We start from the raw sequence: 19,852 nt of genomic DNA, 5'->3' as shown, positions 1-19,852 counted from the left end.
GTAAGAATAGCTGTTTCACACCAGTTGTGATGTCACCTCCCATTGCTAGGAAAATGAACATTTAGCTCAAATGAACATTGATGAACTAACGCCGCCTATTACAACAGTGTAATCTCCAAACCAATAATTATACAGGCACATTTTATCTGTGATATTTTATTTATGTATGCGTTAATGTGTTGTATTGTGTTGTTTCCTTAATAATCACACTTTATTGATTGGAACCCACACTCTAAAAAATGCTGGGTTGTTTGAGCCAGTCATGATTGGGTCAAATATGGACAAATCCAAACGTTGGTTTACATTTTTACTTACATTGTTATTAATTACTAGCCTGGAAATCCAGACCTAAATCTAAAAGATTAATGGTCTGGCGTCGACTAATGAAAATCGGCCAGCTCGAGGGGCGGCACCAAACATGCATTTGAAAATCTCACTGCACGTAATTGGATAACACTACGACCAATCACAACAAGTTATCGCTTAGCTACCGCGGAGCTAACTGGTAGATTAGGCTCTTACTGTATCCGGTCGACAAAACAGCAAAAACACCCTTCTTGCAAAGGAACGATTCGAGCGCCGTCTTCTGTTCCTCTTTTAGAGAAAAAGTCTAACTCGTTCATTGTAGCGGCCAAAGCCATTTCAAACAAATGGTGTTCATCCATAGTCATCTTGCAATGTTTACTTCAACGTCGCAGCGCTGTCGTCATCTCGCCTCTGGCCCACCTATATCAGATAACCCGATGTGATTGGTGCAGCTCAGGTAGAGGGGCATATTTAATGAGCAAATTCAACTTGTGCTCTCGCGAGAACTCTGGATTACCAGGGTAATTAATTACACTTTTAAACCCAACAATTGGGTTTGTCCATATTTGACCCAACCATGGGTTCAAACAACCCAGCATTGTTTAGAGTGTAAAGGTCAACGTGGCAGATTTTACACAGAGCACAAAATGAGCAGGCTTAAGTAAAAGATATGACATGTATTGTCCTGCTATATTAAAAGCTTATGAGGATCACATTCATGTAACTGCTTGAATAGAAAGCATAATTACAGGCATTCAAAACATAATGGGAAGGGTGAGGGGTTATGTAAAAACTCAAACCTATCCATAAACCACTGATGTAACAAGACATCTGTCAAGCTTTTGTTTATCCAACGATCATACTACACATCTCTATTGTTGAATTAATGTTAATTCTCCCTCTTGTCTCATACCCGCAGTGACATTTTTTTCCAGTCAATGTAAATCCGTCAGCGGCCGGCAGACAGTGCTTCACGTGCCCGGAGAATGGTAAGGTTGATTTGCTCTGTTCTGTGAGGGGAAAATTGTAGCACGGTCTGCATCAGTGAGAAGGTGAGGTGAAGTGTGCTACATCATATTTCACGGGTCATCTGCGCTCCACAATGAAGCCCCCGCCAAGCAAAAGCACGCTTGCTCAAGTATGAGAATGCGCATGTGACGTTCGTAACCTTCCATTGTCTTTTTTTTAAGTGTGACTGCGGGCTAATTCCACTCGCGAGATGCGCCACGTTGTGAATGACACATGCAATTTTGTTGCTTTTAAAGCCTTTCAACTCAGCACTTATGCGCTTATCCAAGGTAAAAAAAAATCCTAATTCTTCTTGTTCAGAGATGAAAGCCATAAAATGCTCTGCTGCTGAGTTGCTATGGGCTTGCAATTAAAAATAATGGGACAACATTTTAGGGGAAACTTCGCTGAAGATGTTGTGCCTAAAAGTGAGTCATGTTTTCTTTTTCACTAAAATTAGAGAAATAAGTCAACAAAAATGTATTGTAAAAAGCTATTAACCTGAAATTGAGTGCTCACTGAAAAGGCTAGTGGTAAAAGCTACAGATACAAAACAACATATTTGGAGTAATATCACCTCAAAAATGATTGTCATGGCCATGAAACCATTTCTGTAGTCATTTTATCCCCAAGCTTTTGTATGACCACTTTATTTGTCATTCTCAGCAATCAAGGTTGACTCACTTATCAGTGATAGCGAACACGAATCCCTAGGTTTATGTGTTTGGCTTGTCAAAGACCATTCTTTCTTTGACATACAGAAATGCAGTAGCTATGTGTCCATAGAAGTTGAGTTCAGGCTGAACTTCAGAACTTTTCACCTTGACTCCAGAGAGGCCATCACTCGACAATGCGGCGAGGAAGCACAAAAGGAATTTTGACAAGGCCAAATCAGGACGAGAAAAAAAAGAAAGAAAAGATATACAGTATACCACAAAACAATAAGATGCAATGAAAACACAAGACGTTGGTTGATATCTTTATGCTGCTGCATTGCTTCAGTATGCTTCAATACGCCGTACAGTATGTGGTCCAGATTATTACGCCAGCGAGGAACACAAGAGCCTGTCTATCACCATCAGTTTTATGATGAGTCACTACCAGTGAGATTTCTGCCTCTTCATGGCATCTGCTGCCAAGTGCTGCATCTGTGATTTCACATTTTTTTGGGCTGCATTATAAAGCTGTAAATGTCCTTTCAACAGGCAGCCATAGAATGAGAACGATTACACTGCCAACAATTAGTCACTAGTGATTATCTGGAATCAGTTACAGTAATTATTACAATAGCAATTATATTGCAGGATCAGGGTGGGCTTTTTGAAATGGGGTAGTAGGGGTAATTATCCGGGGGTCTGAGACTGCCAGGGGCCTCAGCAGTTGAAAATCAGGACCCTGCATACAGTGTGAGCTTACAACTAAAGCCCCGGGCCCCTTTGCACATACAGTGCTAACTGACTATGACCCATGGCCCTGCGGACCCTTGCCACATACTTTACTATTCAAATGTTTCAAATATTAGGTGACACTTTATTTTAAGGTGAAAGTACAGGTAGTTACATGTTAATACATGTACTTACTATAGTAATAACATAAGTAAAACACATTTCAATACCTATTTGTATGTGTAAAGGCCAATTTATTCTGAAAAAAAAATACAATTTTGTACATTTATTTACTTATTCACTTAATGCCTTAATCCAAAATATTATAAATATGATTCACATATGATCAGGATTAATTAAAAAAATTATTTGTTTTATGTGAAGTTGATACAAGTTGATTATTTTTTTTTTTCTGCTGAACCTGAAGAAATATTGAACTATTATAAAAACACTGAACTACATATAAAATAATTCTCATGACAGCGATATCTTTAAATCTCATGTTTTTTTTTACCAGAAATGAAACCATAATAATGTCAAATTTGATACATATTTACCATTATTATTATTATTATTATTATTATTATTATTATATCTATGTATTTCTCATAATAATAGTCATATTTAAATCATAAAATATAATATAATTATCAAAAAGTAATGATTAATAATAATAATAATAATAATAATAATTATTATTATTATTATTATTATTATTATTATTATTATTATTATTATGTGATAGTAGTAGTTTATGGTTTAGATATGGTCCCAAGGATCCCAATGGTCTAGTTGCCAATAATAATAATAATAATAATAATAATAATTCCCAGTTAACCACTTTATTAATCCCACAAGTGGCATATATATATATATATATATATATATATATATATATATATATATATATATATATATATATATATATATATATATATATATATATATATATATATATATATATATATATATATTATATATATTTTAACAATTTAATAATTTAATAATACATTTTTGTGATAGTAGTAGTAATATTTCCAATGAGTGTTTTTCCTCATTATAATATTATAAAGTATAATCATTATAAAGTAAACAATTGTATTATTATTATTATTATTATTATTATTATTTAAATATTTCATAATATATATATAAAAAAATCTCTTTGCAAACCTTTTATGGGCGGGTTGTTACAAAATTGTGTGCCCACTATGTGGCCCTGAGCAGGACAACATCATGTCAAAATGGAAATCACTGTAGCATCTCTTCAGACTAAGTGCCCTTTCGGCCTTTCTTTTTGTGAGTTTCCCTCTGAACAAAAATTTCATCATCATGCACTCAAAACTTGATCGCTCCATCTGCAGCGGGGACGCTAATAACCTGGAGCGCAGATGCGCACCTGAACAGCGGCCGTGACGAGCTGAGCGTGTGATCAATCAATAATACAGCGCCCTTGCAGTGCTGCTCAGATCATCTTCCCCCTGCCCTCCAGTGTCTGAAATATTTAAAGCGCTTGACATCAAATGAATACATTAATTTTAATTGTGCACATATCAGCTCTCGATCAGAGCAAGCTGCAAGATCTCGTAAGGGACGCTGCTTTTCTCTGCATATTGGTGGAAAGTGTGTAAATAACACACACTCATACACTACATTTTGCACATGTTGCTTTGACCTCTGTAGGCTAGATGCCTGTACACACCTCCAAGTGGAACAAAGCTTACTTGCAACTCCCCATGTTCTCAGCCCATCTGGGATGTTAGATTTTAGGAGCCTCAAGCCTCATATAAATCATATAAACAAGCAAATAGAATTACATTGCATCAGAGCATGCTAGGAAAAGTTTACAACTACAAAATGCACCCTCTCAAATGGTCTTTTTAAAAGTTTGATTGATTTAGAGAAGATTCAGTACATTGGGATCCACAAATCTGAGACGACTTGGAAAAACGCTTCTATTTTGCAGTCAAGTTGAAAAATTAACATGGATTTCTGAATGCCTTAGTACTTAGTTTTGATTGAAATTTTATGTCACTGTATATTTAATGCATTTTTATTTTATTTTTTTTGTATGCAATGAATCCAAATTTCATCAGTAAGTTTAACTAAACCATTTTTTCCCCAATGCTATTAACTCTTTCCCCGCCATTGACGTAAAATTGGGTGGAGAATACCAAGAGGTAGGCTCATGCTGTTAAGTGTACTGCACGTGTTAAGTGTATTATTTACATTGCAATACCCATAAATGAAAACACCTGACATGTCTATCGGCTCGCTTTCGGGTTAAACTTTCCGCGACTGTGCAACTGGGCTATAGGTTGCCAGGTTGAGGTGACAAACGGGTTGAAATTGTATATGGTGTGTGGATTGTGTGAATATAATGCATTTAATACAAGATCTGGCAACTGGTCAACGTTAGACAAACATATTGGTCCGATTATTCATTAAGGAATTTGGCCCATGCAAATTACGGGAGCAAAAACCCGGGAAAAACGGGAGTGTTGACAGGTATGCTGTGAAGCTTTGGGGGTGTTGATGGACTCGATCTACTACAGCTATGTTTTGATCATTGCTCTGAATCCAATCCAGATGTAGTCTTTGACAAAAACAGCTTTTTGCTCAAAATGTTGCTTTTTTGTGTGAAAATGATCAAAAACGCTAGCCTGGTTAAAACCAGACCATTCTCAGTAGTAACTGAGTTATGGTCTGGCAAAGCTTCTTTAATAACTCATTTCCAAAGGGGCGTCACCAACGAACGTCGCTCAAATGCCTCCGGGCGCAATTGGATAGACCTAAAACTCCTAAAACCAATCAGAGCGATCGTCATCATGTAAAGCCATATGCTGCGTCCCATCCCAATTCGCCTAAGTTAAACTACGCCATAAAAGTATGTACTCTTTTTGTGAAGAAAAGGTATTTACTTTTGAATGTGTAGCAAAAAAGTAGGCAAGCTTTGGGACATACTTCTTCGTCATCTTTATCAGACGGATCTGTCACGTGCATCCTGTCATGTAAACTGCCCTGTCAATCATCTTGTCACAGTTAAAATCCTCTATTTAATTTCCTACCGTTTCGGAGAGAAATGTAGTAGCACGTTCATCTGCCAGTGGGTCTTTCATGGAGACTGTCCTCATATGTTTGCAATTTGAATATAATAATGCATTTAAAAGTTGGTGCGCTTCACCAACGGACGTCACTCAAATGCCTCTGGGCGCAATTGGATAGACCTAAAACCAATCAGAGCGATCGTCATCGTGTAAAGCCCGCCTCAACGTTTCTGATTGGTGCCGCGATTTCGACGGCTTGGAAATGTGCTTGAATGAGCTCTTTGCCAGACTACTTGCAGAGCAAATCTAAATTTGCCGGAAGTTGTCTGGGTTTTCCCAGGCTACAAAAACGCTGGCGGTGGCTGGCAACTTAAACAAAAAACACGGGGAAAGAGTTAAAAGTTTTCAGACCTCTTTAACAAAAAAGAAATAGTCAGATTTTCCGCCTCTATTTGGCGATTCACTTGGCATCTTCAATATTGTGTCCCATCTATTGTGCCAAAGAAGCATTTAAAAATAAAATCATAAAACAGAAATGCAGTTCTTGAAGTAATTCTTCCTTGTTTCTCATTGCAGTTCCTCCAGGGTTCACAGCAATAGATGTCTTCAGATTGTTCTGACCACCTGTTCTGTTCTCTCTTTTTATTGTTTTGGCTGTTCATTCATTTTTACAGTTTCTGTTAATCATAAGTTGTCATGTACATTGTATATGGGCAGTTTTAATAAAGCAGGTACCGCAGATAAGATGTGTTTTTTGTGCATTTTATTTTTAAACAGGCTTTTGTATCTGAAGGCTGTAATTTGTAGGTCTGCCATACAGCAAAGCCATTACATTAGGTAATTCATTGGGTGGAAACAAGGTGGAAATAAAAAGTAAAAACAGACTTTGAAAAAAAGAGGATAAAAGTATATGTCAATTGCAGACTCATTACAGATGTTATTAAAAAGACTAAGTTATATAATGTGCATCTAAATCATTACATTTCCACCACTGTAGAATATAATGCATATTTTATCATGCAGATGAAATATTAAACATGCACATGATTTGATATTCACATCCTAGGGATTTTTCCTGTCTACTTTCAACAAAGTTCCTGTCTAATTTTTCGTATTTGTTTATGTTTCCCTTTGATCAGTAAGTGTCCTGGATTACAAAAACGTGACATAAGATTATTATCCTGACTAGGCTTTAGGTGCCGAACTCATTTATTTCAATTATACCCTATCACCAAGTGTAGAATGATGTTGTTCACAAATAGCAGTATGGCTGTTAAGTAAATAAATGAACTCACATGTTAGACAATATGGCTGGTTACTTTATCATCTTTTTTTTTTTATCAACATAATTAACAGAGCGTTTCTAAGCAACATGCTTAGTGTTTTTGAAAGAATCGGTTTGTTTTATGTGTTGTCTGCATTCATTGTGTGCATGCATTCTTTCTTCTTGTCTGTCAGTTCTAGCTTTAGTTTCTCTGTCAGTTCTAGCTTTGGTTTCTCTGTCAGTTCTAGCTTTAGTTTCTCTGTCAGTTCTAGTTTTATTTTCTCTGTCAGTTCTAGTTTTAGTTTCTATGTTAGTTTTAGCTTTATTTTCTCTGTCAGTTCTAGCTTTAGTTTCTGTGTCAGTTCTAGCTTTAGTTTCTATGTCAGTTCTAGCTTTATTTTCTCTGTCAGTTCTAGCTTTATTTTCTCTGTCAGTTCTAGCTTTGGTTTCTCTGTCAGTTCTAGCTTTATTTTCTCTGTCAGTTCTAGCTTTATTTTCTCTGTCAGTTCTAGCTTTGGTTTCTCTGTCAGTTCTAGCTTTGGTTTCTCTGTCAGTTCTAGTTTTAGTTTCTGTTTCTATGTCAGTTCTAGCTTTATTTTCTCTGCCAGTTCTAGCTTTATTTTCTCTGTCAGTTCTAGCTTTAGTTTCTCTGTCAGTTCTAGCTTTGGTTTCTCTATCAGTTCTAGCTTTAGTTTCTATGTCAGTTCTAGCTTTAGTTTCTCTGTCAGTTCTAGCTTTAGTTTCTATATCAGTTCTAGCTTTAGTTTCTATGTCAGTTCTAGCTTTAGTTTCTCTGTCAGTTCTAGCTTTAGTTTCTATATCAGTTCTAGCTTTAGTTTCTATGTCAGTTCTAGCTTTATTTTCTCTGTCAGTTCTAGCTTTAGTTTCTATGTCAGTTCTAGCTTTAGTTTCTATGTCAGTTCTAGCTTTATTTTCTCTGTCAGTTCTAGCTTTAGTTTCTCTGTCAGTTCTAGCTTTGGTTTCTCTGTCAGTTCTAGCTTTAGTTTCTATGTCAGTTCTAGCTTTAGTTTCTCTGTCAGTTCTAGCTTTAGTTTCTATGTCAGTTCTAGCTTTAGTTTCTATGTCAGTTCTAGCTTTATTTTCTCTGTCAGTTCTAGCTTTAGTTTCTCTGTCAGTTCTAGCTTTGGTTTCTCTGTCAGTTCTAGCTTTAGTTTCTATGTCAGTTCTAGCTTTATTTTCTCTGTCAGTTCTAGCTTTAGTTTCTCTGTCAGTTCTAGCTTTGGTTTCTCTATCAGTTATAGCTTTAGTTTCTATGTCAGTTCTAGCTTTGGTTTCTCTATCAGTTTTAGCTTTAGTTTCTATGTCAGTTCTAGCTTTGGTTTCTCTGTCAGTTCTAGCTTTAGTTTCTATGTCAGTTATAGCTTTGGTTTCTCTGTCAGTTCTAGCTTTGGTTTCTCTATCAGTTCTAGCTTTAGTTTCTATGTCAGTTCTAGCTTTAGTTTCTATGTCAGTTCTAGCTTTATTTTCTCTGTCAGTTCTAGCTTTATTTTCTCTGTCAGTTCTAGCTTTAGTTTCTATGTCAGTTCTAGCTTTAGTTTCTATGTCAGTTCTAGCTTTAGTTTCTATGTCAGTTCTAGCTTTATTTTCTCTGTCAGTTCTAGCTTTAGTTTCTATGTCAGTTCTAGCTTTATTTTCTCTGTCAGTTCTAGCTTCTCTGTCAGTTCTAGCTTTGGTTTCTCTGTCAGTTCTAGCTTTATTTTCTCTGTCAGTTCTAGCTTTGGTTTCTCTGTCAGTTCTAGTTTTAGTTTCTATGTCAGTTCTAGCTTTATTTTCTCTGCCAGTTCTAGCTTTATTTTCTCTGCCAGTTCTAGCTTTAGTTTCTCTGTCAGTTCTAGCTTTATTTTCTCTGCCAGTTCTAGCTTTATTTTCTCTGCCAGTTCTAGCTTTATTTTCTCTGTCAGTTCTAGCTTTGATTTCTCTGTCAGTTCTAGCTTTAGTTTCTCTGTCAGTTCTAGCTTTGGTTTCTCTGTCAGTTCTAGCTTTAGTTTCTCTGTCAGTTCTAGCTTTGGTTTCTCTGTCAGTTCTAGCTTTAGTTTCTATGTCAGTTCTAGCTTTAGTTTCTATGTCAGTTCTAGCTTTATTTTCTCTGTCAGTTCTAGCTTTAGTTTCTATGTCAGTTCTAGCTTTAGTTTCTATGTCAGTTCTAGCTTTATTTTCTCTGTCAGTTCTAGCTTTAGTTTCTCTGTCAGTTCTAGCTTTGGTTTCTCTATCAGTTCTAGCTTTAGTTTCTATGTCAGTTCTAGCTTTAGTTTCTCTGTCAGTTCTAGCTTTAGTTTCTATGTCAGTTCTAGCTTTAGTTTCTATGTCAGTTCTAGCTTTAGTTTCTATGTCAGTTCTAGCTTTATTTTCTCTGCCAGTTCTAGCTTTAGTTTCTCTGTCAGTTCTAGCTTTGGTTTCTCTGTCAGTTCTAGCTTTAGTTTCTATGTCAGTTCTAGCTTTATTTTCTCTGTCAGTTCTAGCTTTAGTTTCTATGTCAGTTCTAGCTTTGGTTTCTCTGCCAGTTCTAGCTTTAGTTTCTCTGTCAGTTCTAGCTTTGGTTTCTCTGTCAGTTCTAGCTTTAGTTTCTATGTCAGTTCTAGCTTTATTTTCTCTGTCAGTTCTAGCTTTAGTTTCTCTGTCAGTTCTAGCTTTGGTTTCTCTATCAGTTCTAGCTTTAGTTTCTCTATCAGTTCTAGCTTTAGTTTCTATGTCAGTTCTAGCTTTGGTTTCTCTATCAGTTCTAGCTTTAGTTTCTATGTCAGTTCTAGCTTTGGTTTCTCTGTCAGTTCTAGCTTTAGTTTCTATGTCAGTTATAGCTTTGGTTTCTCTGTCAGTTCTAGCTTTGGTTTCTCTATCAGTTCTAGCTTTAGTTTCTATGTCAGTTCTAGCTTTGTGTTTGTTTTTTTCTTTGTTGCTGATTTTAAGTCTAGTCAAGTTCTAGTCTTTATCTTGATCTAGATCTAGTTCTTCCCAGTTTTATTTTTGGTTTCTCGCTTGTTTTTTTATTTGATTATTAACTAATCTTTTATTTCTTTTCTCATTAGTTCCCTACAAGGTTGCTATCTTGTTTTATTTCTTTTTGCTAGTTTCAGTTATTTATATCTAGATCTTCTGTTTATTTTGCTAGGTCCTGTTATTTCAGTATTGTTTCTTTATTTTTCTCTAGTCTCATTATCAGTTTTATTTTGCTTTTATTACTTGTTGTCTTGGCCTGTTCAGTCTTGTCTCGTGTTGGTTCCTGTCCCGCATCCGGTTCCACCCTGGTCATTGACTCTCCTGGTCTGGCAGCTAGCCTGGTGCTACGTCCAGTCTCATCGCCAACTGTCAATCCTCTGATTCTCTGAGCCGCTGCCTTGTCTCCATCTTTGGCCGTCACGTCTTTGCTGTCTCATCTTCGGCCTACCTGTTCTCCAGTTGTGTGCCCTGCCCTATTGTTTGGACTGTATTCCTACCTCACTTATCTTGTGCAGTTACTTGTTGTCAATAAATAACAGCCCTTGCTTATTCTGCATCTGGGTCCTCCTTCTCAGAATTCCTGACAGAAGTGTTATTGGTTATCAAGGCACACGTGATCCAAGGATCTCCCAAAGATAACACTATCTCTGGTAACCTTCAGAAAGAGTCTGAAAAAAAAAAGAAACAAAGACTGACAGAATAATGCAAACCATTATTTTTCTATGCAAACATGCACTAGAGGGACGTCTTTTGCTCGTGTCTTGCACATGACGTGGCGTCAAAGTTAAAGGCTGCATCCAAAATCGCATACTTTCCTACTATATAGTAGGTGGAAAAAAAGAATGTGACAAAAGAAGTTTGTCCGAATACAAAGTACTTATAAAAGAGTAGGCAAAAAGTACCTGGATGACCTACTACTTCCGGTGAGATTCTGAAGTGTGCATATGATGGATCATAGACATATACAGTGCTATGCATACGTTTAGACACCCATGCTAAAGTTGACTAAAAAGAGGAATAAAAAATCATTTTTTGGAAATTGAACTTAATGCCTTAATTAAAAAAATTAGGAAAAATACAACCTTTAAGGACACCAATTTTCTTTGTGAATGAATAATGTATCGTAAATAAATAAATGTTCTTCCTTAAAATACAGGGTGCATAAGTTTGGACACCCCTACAGTATGTTAAATTCCCATAGAGGCAGGCAGATTTTTATTTTTAAAGGCCAGTTACTTCATGGATCCAGGATACTATGCATCCTGATAAAGTTCCCTTGGCCTTTGGAATGAAAATAGCCGCACATCATCACATAGCCTTCACCATACCTAGAGATTGCCATGGTTTTATTTCAGTTAGCCTAATAGCTGGTTTGATTTGCATTGAGAGATGATCTTATGGAAAGTACTCCATGCCAATCTCTAGGTATGGTGAAGGCTATGTGATGATGTGGGGCTATTTTAATTCCAAAGACTTTATCAGGATGCATAGTATCCTGGATCCATGAAGTAACTGATCTTTAAAAATAAAAATCTGCCTGCCTCTATGGGAATTTAACATAGGGGTGTCCAAACTTATGCACCCTGTATTTTAAGGAAGAACATTTATTTATTTACGATGCATGGGATAGTAAAGTATCCATCGCATATATATATATACAGTGCTATGCATAAGTTTAGACACCCATGCTAAAGTTGACTAAAAAGAGGAATAAAAAATCATCTTTTGGAAATTGAACTTAATGCCTTAATTAAAAAAAATTGGAAAAATCCAACCTTTAAGGACACCAATTTTCATTGTGAATGCAGAGGCCACGGGAGAGGGTTTGTGAAAGGCAGTGACGCGACGCAACTGACGCTGGTAGGTCACGTGACAATGACAGCATTGTGAATGTAGAATGTTCGGATTACATTCATACTACACACTCATTAAGAGAACGTACTTTTTTGCAGTTGTGAAGTAAATACTTATTCAAAATATGTACCTACTCAAGAGAGTATGTGATTTCGGATACAGCCAAAGGTTAAACATTTAAAACCTACGGAGCCCCACACATGACATGCAGACAAAAAATGTTTATAATGGTCATGAATTAAAAATGTGTTCTCTTGTTTTAGTAAATAGTGGCCACAATTTACTAATTTGCTAACTCATTTTAGTTCAATCGTGGCCATGAATTAAGATTTAATTCCCACCAAGACTTATTCATTTGTTTACTCTATTTAAAAAGAAATAAAAATTTCACAGCAAAAACAAACTTGATAATTTAGACTAGAGGCCTTAGAAATGCATGTATCAAATATGATAGAGTAGGCTTCATAGTTGAAAAAAGTTAACTAAAAAAAAGTTTCTCCAGACCTTGGATTTTTTCCCATTCCATTGCCCATTTCTCACATTTTTCAATGCAAAAATGTCTGAATGGCTCCTTAAAACGCTGCTCGACAAATCAAGTTTGAATACCAGAACTCATTTAAATGGCAGCTATGTTATGTAGTATCCTGACTTTTTTAAAGCATGCCAAAATAATACACAGCTTTTCAGCGAAAAAGAATAATTGTTTAAAACCGGGAGGGTAATCTCACCATGGAAACTGCAAATGCTATATTTATTATCCAGAGGATAACTTCTTCTTACCAATATAGTCATTTCTTCGGGCACGCTTTGGAGGAGGGGGCAGATGCAAAGCCTGAGAGAGGAAGAAATGAAGAGAAAGGGAGAAAGAAAAAAATAAGAGTGATGTGTTTTGGCCTGTATGCCTTTATCAGCATTGCCCACTCAGTATCCCTGGCTCCTGAGGCCTCATAAAAGAATTAGATGGTGCGAGTGAAAATATGTGTTAGGCTCCCCTCTTTTCAATCATAACTCATCAGAGATCGGCCTCAAAAACAAGAACAAGAGCAAGCATGCGGTGCAGAGAACAGAGCGGGGACGGACAGGCTCGGGAGAAAGAGAGAGAGAGAGCGGGCCGAGGTGAATAGCTTGAGACTGTAGAGAGCATTCAATTAAGACCTGAACTGCAGGCTTCATTAAGCGTGAGAAGGCAATGAAAATGACCATCCATCAAAGCGAAGTGCCGGGGCCAAGGCAGCCTGCAGATACAGCCTCTGTGATATGCTTTTATGACAATTCGCTGCGGCCAGCTCCCAGAATGCACAGTGGAGTACAGTGCCGCCACACTGCTCTTCACCATGGACTCTCTCTCTCTCTCGTTCTCATGTTTACACAGTTATAATCCTTCTTCTTTTCTCTCTGTGGGAAGTAGTTGTCCCACAGAGAGAAAAAAGCTGTCTTTTACTCACCTTAATGTTATTTCAAACCCATGCTCTCTTAGTCAGAACCTGATTTCACCAAGTGCAACATGTCACTGGATCAACATTCCATTTGACCAATCAGATTTGAAGGACAAGTTTACAGTGTATGTCAAGTTTAGGCTTACAACCATGGTTAGGTGCTTCTACATCAGCGTTGTTGATTTCCCTCTGATTTTAGGGATAACTTATGAGTAGGTTTAGGTTTAGGGGTAGGGATATGGTTAGGTTTAAATTTGTTAATCTACTAAATATGTTGACCCAGCAACGCATCAGGACGTGCCACTCGTAGGGTGTGTTTACACTTGGCAGGTTTGGTCCGATTAAAATGAACCCTTGTGTGACTGTTCCGTTAAGTGCGGTTCATTTGAATAAGTGTGAATATCCGAAGCCTGGTGTGCACCAAACAAGTGGACCGAGATTCCTGAAAAGGTGAGTCTCCTGCTTCCAAACGAACTCTGGTGCGGTCTGACTGAAATATGAGTGCAAAATGATCCAAAGACATCTAAACCAAAAACAGGACATGATGTCACAAGATGCTACCCTAAAAAGGACAGAATGCACACCTGTTTTTTCTCATCATGATGTTGCTTCTTGCTGTTTAGTACAGGCATCAGAACCGCGTCTTCTTTTTAAAATGAATTAGACCGGTTTCATGATCGGCTGATTCATTGAAAAGATTTTGACTATCAGAATGATTTATTTACGAATACTTCACTACACACCAAGGAGAGCAACTGTAGATTTTTTTTTGTTTTTATCATTCCTCACACAAAGCTATAGTATGGCTTTAGAAGACTTACAGTGCACAATTTGTATTGACCAGTTTGATTATATATTTATGGTGCTATTTGACAGTTTGTCCATGATATTCTTCAAACAATCACCTTTTGTGCTCTACAGAATAAAAAGAGAAAGTCTTATGGGAACCAACACAAGAAAAAGGTAACTTTTTTATTATTAGTATTATTTATGTGTGAACATTTTCTCTCCATTCTAAGTCTCTAAACCTTTTGATTCCAACTCTTCCCCTCTTTCTCTCCCTCTCTCTCTCTCTCTCTCTCTCTCTCTCTCTCTCTCTCTCTCTCTCTCTCTCTCTCTCTCTCTCATGTTTCCAGTGCTTACAATTTTAACTAGAAGCATCAGAAATACATGTTGAAATACAGAAACCTTGAGACATTATTAAGAAATTTTAATGAACTTATACTGTACATGATTCTCTTTATTATCACAGCATATTCGACAAATAAGAGCGTGTTTCGTTCTTGGGGGCCTTCGTCTAATGGTGTAACGGAATATCGTGAGGTGGTCGCAGAACATCAAGCGTTTTTCCCGACATGAACCTGAACACAAACGTGGTGATCAGAAGCGGAGCCTGGATTACACACAGCCCTCACAGGCCTGATTACTCGCAGATGGAGAGCGCTCGCGGGTGTGTGTCTGACTGTAATGCTTTTCTCATTCTGGAATGACTGATGGAGTTACTTTACCTCCCTCAATGCCTCCTGCCATCTGACATGCACAACTCTGACACGCAGGGAGCGTACGGCCTTCTGTCATTTAAATCTTCATGTGAGCCTCCAGCTCTTCACAAATGCAATACCACTGCTCGCTGTGACATAATACGGCATTTCAAAATCAGGGGCGCCTGCAGAATTTCATCTTGGGGTAAACATATAATGACTTATTATATATCCACACATCTCATTCAGGGGTGCGTTTCCCAAAGCCAACTATGGTAGCAAGTTCCGTAATTAACAATACAGTTCAATGGAAATTGAGATCATAGCTGGCCAATGATGCTTTTGGGAAACGCACCCCAGAGCAGCGTTTTAGCGTCGCAATGTAATAAAAATTTCACAGCACAGCAGTAGTTTTCAAGCAGATGTACATAATTGCCATCATATCCACATGTGATGGATATCTCCATATATGCTTTTCAAAATGTCTGCTTTTTTTATTTAATATATATATATATATATATATATATATATATATATATATATATATATATATTATTATTATTATTATTATTATTTTGAAGTGTTTATGCATAGGTTTAGTAGTACAATATATATATACTGTATATTTGTATAAAAATAATTTCTTTCACTTTTCTAGAAATAGGAACAGCTGATTAAATGCTTCATATCTTTCTTTGGAAATAAATAGTGTAGACCGATTTTAGATGGCAACATTTCAAAATATTTTGACAAACTTTTTTTTTTGTCAAAAATATATATATTTTTTTTCATGTTTTCGAAAGACATCTTACCAAGGCTGCATTTATTTGATCAAAATATGTTAAAACAGCAATATTGTGAAATATGATAAGAGTTTAAAATAACTGTTTTCTATTTTAAAATGCAATTTATTCCTGTAATGGCAAAGCTGAATTTTCAGCATCATTACTCGAATCTTCAGTGTCACACGATCCTTCAGAAATCATTCTAATATGCTGGTTTGCTGCTCCAGAAACATTTATTATTATTATCAGTATTGCAAACAGTTGCGCAGCTTATAATTATTATTATTATTTTCAGAAAATTATATTTGTTTTATTCAGGATTCTTTAAAGTTCAAAAGAACAACATTTATTTAAAATAGCTTGTAACATTATACTGTATGCATTTACTATCACTTTGATCAGTTTAATGTGTTCTTGCTGAATAAAAGCATCATTTTCTTTAAATAAATAAATAAATACAATTTACTGACCCCAAACTATTGGTACATTTTATAATTTATTTAATAGTGCCATTTGTTGGCATAATTGAACTTCAACTCTTGTCCCTTGATGCTTCTTAGTAAATAAATAGGCAATTCAAATATAGCAAACCTTTCTTCTTAAATGGATATGGTATAGATTTTCGAAGCTGGACAGAGAAAAGGACACAGACAGGGGGATGCTAATGACTCATTAACATGGTTTTAGTGCAGCATTTAGATGCTCCATATCCTTAGGACTACTGTAAACCTGTTGAGCCTTATATAATAACTTCACAAAGAGCTCATTATAGCCTAGGCCGATAAGCAAAACCAAACAATCAAACCATTTAGATCAATAAACTCCATACAAATAAAGCCCTACGGATTCCCATGGGTAAGCTTGACCCTGCGGGACAGAGTCACATACGTAAGTAAAGTGTCTGACCTCAGGGTCAGTCTTCACTCTTGGTTCAATTGCTTGGTCACACAATTGCATACACACCACTCAAACAAACAAACTGATTCCTCACGATAAACAAACTCAAATGATCACTATGCCCATCTCAGACTGATGCAGGTGTGTCTAGGAGTGGGTTTGATTTAGATAAATGAGTCCAAAGGATCTGTTTTCACTTACTGATACGTTACCAGTACTCTCCTGCACTCGCTGCACACAGCCATCTGTTTGTCTTGCTGTCGTCGCGCACAAAGTGAAGAGGTGCACAGGTGTTGTTTCTTATGAAACGCTCATTGAGAGTGACTCTTTCCCACAGCCATCTCTGTCAATCAACGCCTTCAGAGGATATTTTTGTCCCCAGATTTATCTGAGTAATACTTGTTTGACAAGATTTACATCGAGTTGCTTCAAAATATATTCAGTTTAACCATGTTGTCCTCACAAAAATATTCACCTGAGTAAAGCTAAAATGAGATTCTTTGTTGGCACATCCCGAGTACAGCGTATATAAATTTCCACTGGCTATACTGGAGGGAAGCTGTAAATCCAGGAACAATCTTTTGGGGTTTGTTTTTAGAGTTGCATACGTTAATGGAAGAAATAGCACATGTTTCACACAGCCCGGTAAGCATTTGAGTGCATGCTGCATTCTGGATGAATAATGAAATACCTACACACCTTAACCTGCAGTCCATATTAGATTGTGAACTCTCATGCAGTCAGGTTAAAATACAAACTGCACAAAAAGTGTGGCAGGTGATGATTTGCAGGCTTTTAGCTGTTTAGTAAATAGCATATAGAACGTTTTGTGTTACTTGTGATAATTTTAAAGGTACACTACAGTAGTAATATTTCTAACATGCAGTCAAACGTGACCAGAGGTGTAAAGTCCAGGTTCAGAAAGTAAAAGTCCTCCTCAATATTTTGTTCCAATCACCTGGATTTGTTAATTAGCACAGTTTTTCAGCCAGGAGATAGAACTAATTAGTGAAATCAGCTGGCTGAGTTCCTGGGTGGAATAAACATATGGCAGGACTTTTACTTTCTGACCCCTGGACTTTACACCTCTGAACGTGAAACTCAACAAACCTATCCAATTCAGATATTGCATGTGTTCCAGCTCAAGCACTGGTTCAACTAATGAAGCCCTTGATAAGTTGCATCAGATATGCTTGAGACAACATCTGTTTTGCAGATGTGTGCTGTTGTGAGGGATTCTATTCAGGGGGTTGAATAATTTTGAGACTGCAGAAGTCATTAAAAGTTGCATTTTCAGTTGAATTTGGGGAAACCACTTGAAACATTAGTTGTGTTGAGCAATTTCAATTGCTTTTGTTTGATTTGTTCATTGCAAACATTGTACATTTTGCCAATAAATCTGATTTGCAAGGGGGGTTGAATAATATCGCTTACAACTGTATGTAACTTTTGGCCCTCTTGCGGTTGGAAAACTAAAATGCATGCATTTTGCAGAAGAACATTGTTGTGGTTGTGCTTCAGCGTTGTGTGACTGTGTGGCTGAATATGGTTCATTCTCATAACTAAAAAGAGAGGGAGATTATCCTACTTCTCATAAAACATTCAATACTTGGCTTAAGAGATATAAGATGGAAATGACTCTTCATAATAGATAATGCAATACAATGAACTCTATTAGAGAGCTACATATGGCAATTTATCTGTTCAATAAAGTATCCTACTCACATGTTGAGTAATAAAAACGCATCTCTGCGTCACTTTTACAACATTTCAAATCCTTCAGCTCTTGGCATCTCCGAAAAGCCAAGCCAATGTTGATTCTTGTTTTATTACAAGCTCTGTCATGTTTGCTTTTTTGCCAGCAGACTCTCCTCTGTTCGGCGTTTGTTTAAAGGGATAGTTCGCCCAAAAATGAAAATTCTGTCATCATTTGCTCACCCTCAAGTTGTTTCAAACCTGTATGAAGTTCTTTTTTCTGCTGAACACAAAAGAAGATATTTTGAAAAATGTCGGTAACCAAACAGTTGATGGACCCCATTGACTTCCATAGTATTTTTTTTTTCCTACTATGGAAGTCAATGGGGTCCATCAACTGTTTGGTTACCGACATTTTTCAAAATATCTTCTTTTGTGTTCAGCAGAAAAAAGAAATTCATACAGGTTTGAAACAACTTGAGGGTGAGTAAATGATGACAGAATTTTCATTTTTGGGTGAACTATCCCTTTAAAAAGAAATGATTCGAGGTTTGAGATTTAGCTGCTCCATGTCAACCTTTCTCACTCGTTGCGACAACTAACCTATGCCATTCCCACACTATATAAGTGTCAAAGTAGCTGGTGCAACTTTTCTCTATTTACGGATATGAAGAGACACGCACGGGCGAGTTACATATGTGCGCAATGTCCTGTGAAAACCATCCCGTCAGGTCTAAAATATAAACACTTTTAATAGGTTTACCATAGTAAATCAGGGTAAGACAAAAACAAGTTTTGGAAGAAGGACTGATTGACTAATCATGAACAAAAAAAGTTACATAGTGTATTTTTTTTTTAATAGATAAAATACACAAAAAATTTAATTACATTTTAAATTATAATTGAATATGTTCAATATTAACATTTTAAAATTAATACATTAAATGCAATTATTAATTCAATATTAATTATAATTATTGGATCAATTATGTTAATTATGTTTTATTAAATATTATTATCAAATTCACTTTGAGTACTAAATGATAGCAAAAATAAATTAAGACGACAAATATGGGAAATAAAAATGTGCATTCCTAAGTAGCAGGATTCATATAATATATATTAATTATAAATATTGTGTACCACATTCCCATGTGCTTTTGTTTTTCTGGGCATAAAGGTAAATCTCAAAGTAAATTAGAGATGCACACCTTTTACTGCGTACACAGCAGTAACATAAATGTTACATAAAACGTGTTACAAATGTCTATGGGGTGGTTTGTGAAGTTCATCTATAGATTTTCGAAGCTGGACAGAGAGAAGGACACAGACAGAGGGATGCTAATGACTCATTAACATGGTTTTAGTGGAGCATTTAGATGCTCCATATCCTTAGGACTACTGTAAACCTGTTGAGCCTTATATAATAACTTCACAAAGAGCTCATTATAGCCTAGCCCGATAAGCAAAACCAAACAATCAAATCATTTAGATCAATAAACTCCACACAAATAAAGCCCTACAGATTCCCATGGGTAAGCTTGACCCTGCGGGACAGAGTCACATGAGTAAAGTGTCTGACCTCAGGGTCACAGTCTTCACTCTTGGTTCAATTGCTTGGTCACACAACTGCATACACACCACTCAAACAAACAAACTAATTCCTCACGATAAACAAACTCAAATGATCACTATGCCCATCTCAGACTGATCCGGTGGGTTTGATTTAGACAAATGAG

The 19,852-nt window shown here is 36.5% G+C and overlaps 1 protein-coding gene across 1 annotated transcript in view; it reads left to right on the top strand.

Annotated features, from left to right (window-relative positions):
• Window positions 1-19,852, top strand: part of c19h1orf94 (chromosome 19 C1orf94 homolog) — a gene marked incomplete at both ends in the record, with an annotated part of 92,714 nt that overhangs the window by 13,077 nt on the left and 59,785 nt on the right. The gene's annotated exons all lie outside the window — the stretch shown is intronic.

This window comes from Squalius cephalus (genome assembly GCF_949319135.1).
Source record: "Squalius cephalus genome assembly, chromosome: 8".
NCBI lineage: Eukaryota > Metazoa > Chordata > Actinopteri > Cypriniformes > Leuciscidae > Squalius > Squalius cephalus.
This window is presented reverse-complemented; position numbering and strand designations above follow the sequence as displayed.